The 9,089-nt window shown below is 62.4% G+C and overlaps 1 long non-coding RNA gene across 1 annotated transcript; it reads left to right on the top strand.

The window, feature by feature from the left end:
• The first annotated feature begins 3,311 nt into the window (after nt 1-3,311).
• On the top strand, nt 3,312-8,380 carry LOC139036501 (uncharacterized). The gene is made up of 2 exons (XR_011489262.1): nt 3,312-3,554; nt 7,644-8,380. It is a non-coding gene; the product is annotated as an uncharacterized lncRNA (long non-coding RNA).
• Nucleotides 8,381-9,089: the final 709 nt, after the last annotated feature.

Below are 9,089 nucleotides of genomic sequence, written 5' to 3' on the forward strand. Positions count from 1 at the left end.
TGCCACAGAGGCCCGGCCGGCCACAGCTGCCCGTCTGTCTGTCCCCTGGGCGGCCCCGTGGGCGCGCCGCCCCCTTCCTCCAGCGAGAGAGTTCCCGACCTGAAATACATACTTCTTTACATTCCATAGCTTAGCAGGTCCATATGGGCACATAAAGAAGTATGTTTCCCAAGCAGGTAGTCCAGCGGGCATGGCTGTGGGCGCAGGAAGGGCCCCCCGAGAAGCTGCCCCGGACCCTGGAGCCAGCACACCCCGCCCTGCATCCCCGCGGCCCTCCTGACCCGGCCCTCCCCTCTCTCCCCCGCTGTCTCTCTCACACACACACACACAGTCAGGAAGGGCAGACGTAGACAATGTATCTCTAAAGTCTCAGGACTCCCTCGATCACCACATTTCTGTTTAGTTTTGCATCAGTGACACAAGAAAGGACCCAGGATGCCACCTCTCACCCTTGACCCAGGAAGGATGAGCCATTCCCTGCTCCTGCCGGAACCTCCCCGCCACCTAAGCACCACCATCCTGGCCAAGTGCACGTGGCGGGGGAACTGCATGAAGGGACAGTGCTCGGGAAGACCCCACCACGGGCGGCCAGGGAGCAGGGTAGTCAGAGCCAGCATAGAGCCGGCACCCCTGGCCACAGACGACCAAGAAACAGGCAGGCCTTACCTGGGCAGCAGCTGGGCAGCTTCCTGGATGGGTCCCTGGTGATTCGGCCTCCCAAGAGCCAGTGCCCGAGGGCAGGGCTCGGGCCCCGTCTCTGAAGACATGCATGAGAAAGGCAGTTGCAGGTGGACCTCGCGTCCCCAGAGGGTGGCTGGAAGCTGCTAGGATGGGGCCCGGGCCGTGGCCAGCTCCCTCGGCGCCTTGGTCTGGCCACAGAGCAGACGCCCAGCCCAGTGAGGGGCTGGTGCCGGCTTGGCCTGCCTGCACTGACCGCCGCCTCCGCCGACACCCTCCCTCATCCCTCGCTGTCTTCTTCACCCATCCTCTCCCCTCCCCCCAACTCCTGGCGCATCACCACCTAAACCGTTGCGTGTGCTGGCGGCGGGTGGCTCCCACGGGCGCCCAGGGTGGCAGGCCCTCACCTGGCTCTTTGTGGCCTGCGCCCAGCCTCCGCTAGGCCTGATCAATACCAATTTACAGTCAAACGCAGGGGCCGCCTTCCTGTTAATGAATTTCCCTGGTGCTCACCGCTTCTAATGAACCCGTTAAACAGGGTTTAAGTAAACTTAGCAAGCGGCCAACTAAGCACTTTGGAATACTTAATTGTATCGATATTGTTTTCCACAGCATTTCAAAATTTCTCTGTGATGGAAAGCAGAGGCCCCTCCTCCCCACCACCTTCCATGGCCACCACGAAGCCAGGAGTCAGAAAACCACAGGGGTCTGAAGCAGAGTAATGGGACCTTGGAGCCAGTCCCCATGCAGGAAGCGGAGCCACCCCAGCCCAAGCCGGCCCTGGAAGGACAGAGGAGCAGCAGGGGACAGGGCCCTGCTGTGGCCAGGTAAGGCCATGGGTAAAAAGTAGAACTTGGAAGGAGGGTGTCACTGACTGCTGGACACTCCCTTGGGGTGGGGAGACAGGCCAGGTGCAGATACACAGAGTCTGCCTGTTGGGCCCAGGTCCTGTGTGGCTAGGAACTGATCCCGGCCTGAGGACAAGGCCCTGGGCCTGAGTGGACTTCTAATTCTCCTTTCATTAGCAAGACAAGGTCCAGGGTTACCCTGCCCGCCCTTCCCCATGGGGCAGCCTGGCCATTCCCATGTGGATGGGTGCAGAGAGGGTTCCAGCGCTGCTGCCACCCGGGGCAGGGCCGTGTCTGCAGAGCCTGCATGGTGCAGAAGAATCTGAGTGATTTCTCAAGTCCCTGAGCTTGGCAGCCGCTCTGGGCACAGCAGAGCTGGAGTTCATGCGGGTGGGGGTGTGATCAGGGCTCCAAGGGGCACCCCACTAAAAGCAGAGCACTACCCAGCAGAAAGACACAGAGGAACAATGTCCCACTTCTGTGCGCTCTTGCCATTTGTCATCCTCAGGGAACCAAGGATGGAAAAGGACAACCGAGACCGCTGCCCCAGCTCCCACTTCTCCCCAAGCCCCCCGGGGGTGGAGGGCGCCCTTGAGAGAAGCTCAAAGGATACCTGGTGTCTGAAGTCCAAGTTTCTAGGCTACCCTCTGACAAATGAGGCCTCAGAGACTGGGAGGTGTGGCCAAGGCTCAGGTCTAGGATTGCCCCTCCGACCCCCATTCCCAGGCGTTCATATGGATGGTGTCTGGAGGTCAGGGGAAAGCTGGGGGCCTCAAGGGGCGGGAGGGTCACCCGAGGTCCAGCCAGAGCCCTGGCGAGTTTCTATCCATTCAAAAATGAACCACAGCCACTTTTCAAGAAGTTTCCGTCTCAACAGAAAAGGACCACCAGCCACCTCCAAGGGGACCACGGAGGGTAGTGTGCTGGCCCGGCCCTGTGCCAAGTCCAGCCCTTCAGCTGTGAATGCTCCCAGCCCCCAGCCAGGTGGAGGTCGCTCTCTCTGGCAGAGACCACCGGCTGCTCCCTTCCAGCCCCGTCTCCACCCACGTGTGCCCCTGCTGTACACGCCCAGCACAGGGACCCTCCCTACCCTGACCCTGGCTATGAGAGCCGCCAAAGTCCCGAGTCCCCTCCTGGGGCAGCCTCACCACAGGCCCGGCTCCGGGACCCCTGCCCCCAGCATCTCCACGGCCGCAAGTTCCGAGGGAAGTTTTGCCACATCCCCACCCGAGCCACGCTTTGTTGCAGGTCAGTCACGCCTTCCCCTCAGACCCCGCGGCCCCCACCGCAGCACCTCGACCCTCGTGCACCCCGGCAGTGACTGCAGGCACCGCTTCCTTGCAAAACGCCCGCATGTCAAAGTTCTCGCATCGCGGTTGGACGCGCCCTCCCGGCCCTGCTGTCTGCTGGCTCTGCAGTTTTCCAAATGCGGACGATGCCACGAGCCAAGAGAAAACTCCGAAGCACCCCCAGCTGGAGCCACGCGGCGCCGGCACCATGGCTTCCCCTCGCCGCGGGCACACCCCCACCACGGCCGCCGGCAAGTTTGCGGGGGGCCGGGCGGGCTGAGTGGGACTCACCGCGGAGCCCCTCGGGCCGGGCTGGCGACGGCGGCCGTGGGCGCAGGGTCGCGGCTCCCGGGTACGGTGCGCCCCGTGCGGCTCCCAGAGAGATGGTGCTGCAGCCGCGGCAGCCCATCCTTCTCCCCGAGCCAATCGCGAGCGCAGGGGTGGGGGAGGCCCGGCTCCCGACTCGTCCGCACTTGGGGGGCGGGGGTGGGGGGAGCGGAGAGAAAGAAGACACCAGGCACCCCTTCTCCGCACCCTTGCCCTTCCCCCAGCCCTCCTGCAGCAGCGAAGACTTAGCAGGGAGGGAGATCTTGAGAGAGAGAGAGGGAGAGAGAAGGGAGGCGCAGGGTGGCAGGCTCTGCGGAGTTAGGGAGCGACCTCTCAGCCCGCACACCTTGAGCCTCCCTGCCTGGGCTGTGTCTGCAGGACGCTTCCGCACCCCGGCCGGGGTCAGCGCAAGGTAGAGGTCAGGTGAACAAAAGGGGACGGTCTGGCGGGTGTGCAGGCTCACGCAGGCAAAGCCGGCCGCACGCGAGACCCACACAGGCAGGGGGAGGGGAGGGGAGGGGAGGGCTGACCCGAGGGGCCAGAGCGGGCGTGAGCCCCCCCCTCGGATCAGGAGCCGGCCTCACCTTTGCAGTCCTTATATACCCAGCCAAGCATCCCAAACACGCGCCCCGGCCAAGTGGCCCCTCGGGCTGTGCTCTCTGACCATATTTAGTCAAGCAGGGGAAAAAATAGCCTGTCAGCTGGGCCGCGGCTGGCCGGCCACCGGGAACAGGGTGGGAGCGCCAGCGCCATTGACTGCCGGTCCCGGGGCCCAGGCTGCCGGCCGGCCGCCGCCCCTACCGGCCCCTCCCCATGGGCCTCCCACTGGAGGTCCCTGCCCTGCCATCCCCCCTGCTATTTTTAGCCCAGCCCAGTGCAGAGGCGCCTGGCGGCAGCGGGCAACCACCGCCCCAAGGGGTGCCCTGGGGAGACCCCAGCGGCCCCAGGGCACAGGCAGGCAGCAGACCTGCCACCTCCTCCCATCCTGGGCTCCGGGGGGCTGTGCCCACCTGTGCCCCCTCCACTTGGCCCTGTTGCCCAGAGTTGGGGCCCACATCAGGTGGTAAGGGAGCTGCCGGGTTTCCAGAGGCTCGTAGGCCAACCCCATGAGACGACAGGTCACCTTGGACAGCGAGCAGGCGATATGCTTCCACACTGCATCCCAGGCTGCAGCCAAGGGTGCGTGTGAGCAGGGCACCCCAGATCCGTCCACACACCATTACATGCGGGCACCCCCACCCTGGGCACAGTGAGCTGGCTGTGTGCTGGGCACAGCCTGCAGGCACCATCCTCTCAGGGCCGGACGCAAAGGTCCCCTGCCATGTGTGGGCCGGGCAGGTCTCCTCGCATCCTCGGGTCCCCCAGGACCAGGAGAGCAGACGGCATTAATGGGGTGGACCCACTTCCCCAAAGGTCAGGTGCAGGATTCACACGGGAGGGGGAGGGGCAGTCAGCATCACTGTCCCCGGAGTCCTGACCAGGGCATGGGCAGCAGGAGGACCCTGCCTGTAGAAAGCCATGTCCCCTGCACCTTGCAGGCCTGGCCCAGCCAGGGACATGGGGGCGTCTGTGCCCCTCAGAGTAGGCTCCCCTGTGCCCATCCCCCACGACATCCCAGGCCAGGACTCGGAGCGCAGGGTCCAGTCTTGGGCCCCGGGTGTGGTGAGGATGTTCTCTGTGGATCACCTGGGGATCCAGCGTGTCTCCCATGGAACGGCCCGGGCAGGGAAGGCATGGCCGCATACCCCAGCAGTGCCGCAGAGGGACATGGAGCAAGAGCAGGGCTAGGAAGGAGCAGGGGCGGGACAGGGGGACCACACTCCTAGGAAGTGCCCAGCTAAGGGCCCTCCATTAGCGCTGAGCAGGGGTGGGGGTGGGGGATCACAGAGGTTGAGCAGGAGCATCAGGCAGCCAGGGACTCGTGACTGGGTCTGACTGGGGGTGAGGCAGGCCTATCCCCAAGGTGGCCCTGTGAGTGATGCTTCAAGCAGTGAGGGCGGGGGAGAGGGTGTGGGGCTGACGCTGCTAATCACCTAACCACCCCTAATCGCCTCCTCGTGGCAGCTGGCCCTACCGGGACAGAGCATGGGCTCTCCTCTCAGGAGAAGGGCTAAGTGTGGGTGGCCGGTCCCAGGGGCCCCCAGACGATAGAGCACTCTGTTCACTTAACCACATCACCAGCATCCACAGCTATTCCAGAAGCTTCACTGGGGATTATCTCCTAATCTTCAAAGCACCCCTAAGAGGCAGGCATCCTGTTGTCCCCACTTTGCTGAGTAGGGATAGGGTTCAGAGGGGGAGCTGATTTGCCCAAGGACACACAGCAGGGGGCAGAGCTGGGCAGTGTCCTGCAGTCTGGTTGCTCTCCAGTCCTGCACCTTCCAGAGCCCCCTCAGTGGGGCAGTAAAGACAGACCCAGCCCGCCTCGGATGCCAAGCATGGGAGACACATGGAAGGCCTTCCTCCTAGTGCTTCTCAGGAAGGCCGCAGATGACACGATGGCATTTTCCGTGTGAGGATGGATAAACAGTGGCCAGAGAGTCCGGAGGCCCACCTCCCACCCTCGTTCATTCCCCAACAAGGGTGTGTGGCTCACCTGCAGTGGCCACGTGGGCTGGCCATGCATGTCCAGTGGAAATTCTGCCGAGGCTGGACGTGCTGTGCTCACCCACAGGGCCACGTGTGGCTGCTGAGATCTTGTAGTGGGACTGGTGTAGCTGCAGACCTGAGTCTTAGATTCAATGTCACTTAATTAACTTTAGTTTCAGTAGCCGCCTGTGAGCAGCATCTGCTGTGTTGAGTGGCAGGTAGGAGAGAAGATGGAGAAGGAAGCGGGAGTTCTAGGATGCACAGAGGAAGCAGTTTGGGGAATGGATGGGCTTGTAGATCAGAGGTCAGGGGAGGCCTCTGTGGGTGATGGACAGAAGCCCGTGGATGTGAGAAGTGTCTAGGTGGGAACACCCACGCAGAGGGCATCAGGAGGGCAGAGGACAGTAGTGAGGGTGAAGGGACCTGTGGCCGGGCTGGGCAGAGGCTGGCGCTCAACGTGGGAGTAGTGCTGCAGGGGTCAAGGTTGAGCTGCCAGGAGACCCAGGCCACCAGGACAGATGCTCCCCAGCAAGGCTGAGGTCCAGCAGGGAGAGGCGCTCAGGTTGTGGCCAGACCTTGAGTTTGTCCACAAGACCTGCTGACCGAGGGGAGGTGAGCAGTCCCTGGGGCGTAGGGTGCTTCTCCCAGGAAGGTGGGAGGAGAGGAAAGGGTGGGTGGGGCCTCTGCCTGGTGGGAGGGGCCTCTGCCCCAGCAGCTTGGAATCCCACTCCCTCCCCTTCCCCACCCCCTTCCTCCCCCCACCTCCCACTGTCTCCTCCCACCCCTGGTGATGCAGGAGGCATCTGAGTGGCTGTGAGGGGTGGGGGAGCTCCCTCCTCAGAGCCTGTTGTACATCTCAGAGGGGTCCCTGGGATTGGTCTGGGGGAGCATATCCTGGTGAGGAGCTCCTGGAATCTGGGTAACTGGAGGCAGGGGCAGTTTCTGGGTCCCTCGCCCCTCACCCCTGGAGCTGGGCGAGGAGGGGAGTGTGGGTAGTGGCTGCTGGAGAACAGTGATTTCCTGGAAGCACGAGGACAGTAATGGAGCCTGAGCGGCCCCCGGGAGCACAAGGACAGTAATGGAGCCTGAGCGGCCCCCGGCAGCAGTGGCTGCTGCCTGAGAGTATTTCCTGAAGCTCTTGTCCCTGGGGGCGTGGGGCGGAGCTGGGGCTAGGGGTGTGGGGTGAGGGGCCTCAGGGCCGGCGGCTGGGCAGGCAGCCCTCGTTTGTGTCCCTCCATCTGCCAGCCTGGAAACAGAGAGGGTGCTGAACCCGGGAGACCCTAGCAGAGCTGCTGGAGCCTGATTCCAGCCTCACTGAGAGACCCTCGGGTGCCTGGGCAGGATGGGGCAGAGAGAGACCACTCTGACCTCCGAGTCTCAGCTTCCTGGTCTGTGAAGTGGGGCCATGGCTGCTCCTGGGCGGTGGTGAGGCTGGTATGGACAGAGCCCCTGGCTGAGGCTCAGCCAGGAAGATCCTCCCCCCACGCCAGACAGCATCATGGTCTCCCTCACCAGCGGAGCTGAGGGATGGATGAATGAATGACCCGTTCAGGGGTCAACTGACACCTTGACCACTAGGCAGCATGTGGGGGGAGTGGGGCAGCCGATGGCTGGACACAGGTCAGTATGCATTCAGCTTTGGGGTGGAGGTGAGGCTGGGGTCTTATTTGGAGTGGCAGGAGACAAGGCCAAGCCAGTGCCCTTGAAGCCACAGTCAGAGGGGGGAAGACACTCACTCATGTCTGGGAACCCACCTCCCCAGGAGGCATCCAGAGCCATTCCGAGCATCAATCCTCAGTCAACTGTGTTCCCTCTGACAAGACCTTGCTCCTGCTCACTCATTCTTCCCCAAGTCTTTAAACAGAACAAAATAAAACCTAGATTTTACCTTAAAATTTCACTGTATTTTCAGACAACAGCAAACACATTCTCTGTGACGGCTTCTCCGCTAAGATGAGCCCAGCTTACCCATCAGAGCCCCTGAGCCGTCGACGTCCTCCTGCGGAAGATGGTCAGCATCACCAGTCACCAAAACAATGACCGCAGCGGGACACCAGCTCATACCACCGGGACGGCTGGAAACAACAGGAGCCCCAAACCGGAAAATAATAAGTGTTGCTGTTGTCGGTGAGGATATGGCAAAATTTGAACCTCCAGTGTTGCTGATGAGATGGTAACACAGTGTGGCTGCCATGGAGAATGGTCAGGGAGAACCTCAAAAATCAAACCATCATGCCAGCAACCCCGCTTCTCGGAGCATGCCCCCACCCTGATGACGGGGACCTAAGCAGACCCTCACACTGGAGCACACACAGGAGCCGAAGGGGGCCCAGAGCTGGCTGCCCATGGATGGACAAGCCCACAAGGGCCACACCGCGCACACACCTGGGAGACTCGGTGCTGACTGAACCACACGGGCCACCTGGGCAGGAGGAGCCACAGAGATGGAGCAGACGGAGGATGCTGGGGCCAGGGGACAGGAGAGCAACCACCTGATGGGAACCCGGCCCTCTTCCCAGGGAGGGGAACATTCTGGAACCAGAGAGAGGTGGCGGTGACGGTGCTAAATGCCAGGAAATTGTTCACTATAAAATAGCTCATTTGATGCTATGTGGATTTCACCCCAATTAAAAAACAACAAAAAGATAAGTGGCGCTCAGGGTTCACCCCACCTCCTCTCCCCACTGACCCCATCACCTCGACACGGGCAAACCCCCAGGCTGTGAAGACCACGTTTCTGCTCTCCTGGGGACCTGAATGAGGAGAGGGTATCCCCAGCTTCACCTCTCTCAACACCCCGGCACCTGCCTCCACTTGGGCAGGGGACAGGAATGGGGAGGGGAGGAGGGGAGGGGGAGGGGAGAGGGGGAGCAGGGAGGGGAGGAGGGGGAGGGACAGAAGGGGCAGGAGTGGGGAGGGGAGGGGCACAGCTGCTGCCCTTAGGGCTAAGGACGGCCGCAGTAGCAGACTTTGGAGGGATGTCATGTTGCCTAGTCCCGTCTGCCACTGGAATGGTCCCTGTGGGGTAGACAGGATAAATCCACTCCCCAAAGAGGCCCACATCCCGTCCCCAGAACCTGTGGACACTGCTGTCCCCCTGCCTGGGTGGCGGGACCACAGACAGGGAGGCACAGAGCGACTCCTAAAGCAACTAGGGTATCTGCGCTCCATGCATGTCTGCCTGCAGGACTTCTCAGAGCCTTTATGAGGCCAGGGCCAGCGTGTGCTGTGAGTCCCAGAGCCCAGCCTCTGCTCACCCACACCTCACCACCCTGGCACACACAGGCACAGGGCATCTGGAGGGGCTTGGAGGAGGTGGTGAATGGAAGGGGGGCCCATGACGCAGAACCCGGTGTGG

The sequence above is a fragment of the Odocoileus virginianus genome, chromosome 9, assembly GCF_023699985.2.
Source record: "Odocoileus virginianus isolate 20LAN1187 ecotype Illinois chromosome 9, Ovbor_1.2, whole genome shotgun sequence".
NCBI classification, from domain to species: domain Eukaryota; kingdom Metazoa; phylum Chordata; class Mammalia; order Artiodactyla; family Cervidae; genus Odocoileus; species Odocoileus virginianus.